This window comes from Galeopterus variegatus, unplaced genomic scaffold, assembly GCF_000696425.1.
Source record: "Galeopterus variegatus unplaced genomic scaffold, G_variegatus-3.0.2 Scaffold4667, whole genome shotgun sequence".
In the NCBI taxonomy this organism is placed as follows: Eukaryota; Metazoa; Chordata; class Mammalia; order Dermoptera; family Cynocephalidae; genus Galeopterus; species Galeopterus variegatus.
In genome coordinates this window covers 93,599-95,354 of record NW_007730778.1, presented here as the reverse complement: position 1 = coordinate 95,354, position 1,756 = coordinate 93,599, and positions in this window count along the sequence as shown.

Genomic DNA, 1,756 nt, shown 5'->3' with positions numbered 1-1,756 from the left:
CTGCCTAAACTCTGTCATGACTCTCCAATACTCTCCAGACAATGCCTGAACCCATCCCATGTGCTCTGTCTCCTCTCAAACCTTGTTCCCTGCCTCTCTTCCACAGAGTCAGAATTCACAGTCCCAGCAGAAGCCCCTTACTGATATCTGGCTCTTTCTCAACTCCACTCCCAGGCTTATGCTATTCCACTTTTTGTCTGCCCAGTGCACTCTCCCCTGGAGACTCAGGTGAGACACCAGCTATCCCCAGCAACCACTGACTTCCCCAGGGAGGGTTAAGGCTGGCCTCCTCTGTGCTTCTAGAACATTCTGGACATGCCTCTCTCATGCACATAGCACACTGGCACTCTTCTTCCAAAAAAGGGGAGTGTGCGGGGTACGTGCCTTCCTCACCTTTACTGTGCTGGTGGCTTCCATGGTAACTGGCACATACAGCTGTCTAACACATGTGTGTGAAATAAATGTATAACTAAATTAATGAGCTCATCCCGATATTTTCTAGTTTTGAGAATGTTGACTCTATTGCTCTGCCTTCTGTCTCTACAAGTATACATTCTCCGGACAGTTTGTGTGAATGGAATCACACAGTCTGTGGTCTTCTGTGTCTGGCTTCTTTGATTTAGCTTTGAGAGACATTTGTGTTGGTCATGTTGAGAGTCCCACAGCCACTTTGCCACCATGAAGGAAAAGCCAAGAGAATCACAGAGACAGCCCTAGACTGTTAGAACCACTGAACTAAGGCCGTGGGCGTCCTACCTCCAGAGAACTTACTCTGTAAAAGGAAAAGAAGAAAGCCTGTCTGTCAAGTTGGGCATTGTGTTAGTTACAGCTGAAAGCTAATAATGGGGGTGGCCAACAAATTATGGCTGATGTTATTATTATCAACTTCATTACATTTCAAGGCCACGGAGGCTTAAAGAAGGAAGTTCCCGGCTGGCAGAGCTGAAGGTGACTTACCTTTCACATGGTGAAGCGTTGCATTTTATCTGAGGGTGTGCTTCTGGCCTTTCGACATATGGACATACACTTGCTTTCTCCAAAATGTGCGATGACTTGCTCTACTTCTGTTCAAGTCTCCAGCCACCCCCTAATGCAGACCCCTGTTTTCTCTTGCTGGGACAACAGTGACACCCTCCTGCAAGGTGATCCCCCTCCTGCTCCTGCCCATCCACAGGCCTCTCCTCCCAATGGCCAGAATGACTTTGTTCAAGCCAGAAATGAGAGCAGTCCACTCTCTGCTTCAAACCTCCCTACAGCTTCCCAATGCATTTAGGAAATTTCCAAATTTCTATCTCTTTGAAGTGATCATGACTCTTCCCCCTTCCTCCTGCTTCTCCTGTGCTGCATTAGCCAACTTTCTATTTTCATAAACACGTCGAGCTCATTCCTACCTCAGGGCCTTTATCCTTGCCATTCTCCTTGGCTGGATGCTGCTACAGACTGAATATTTGTGTCCCCTGAAATGTATATGTCGCAACCTAACCCCCAATGTGGTGGTATGTAGAGGTGGGGCCTTTGGGAGGTGATTATCTCATTAGGGTGGAGCCCTCATGGATGGGATTAGTGCCCTTATAAAAGAGAGCCCAAGAAACCTCTCTATCCTGCCATGTGAGAGCACAGAGAGAAGGCGTCATCAGTGAACCAGGAAGCCGCTCCCCCTCAAACAACAGATCTGCCTGTCCCTTGACCTCTGTTGTCTGTGAGCCACCCAGACTATGGTAGTCTTGTTACAACAGCCTGATCAGGATAAGACAGA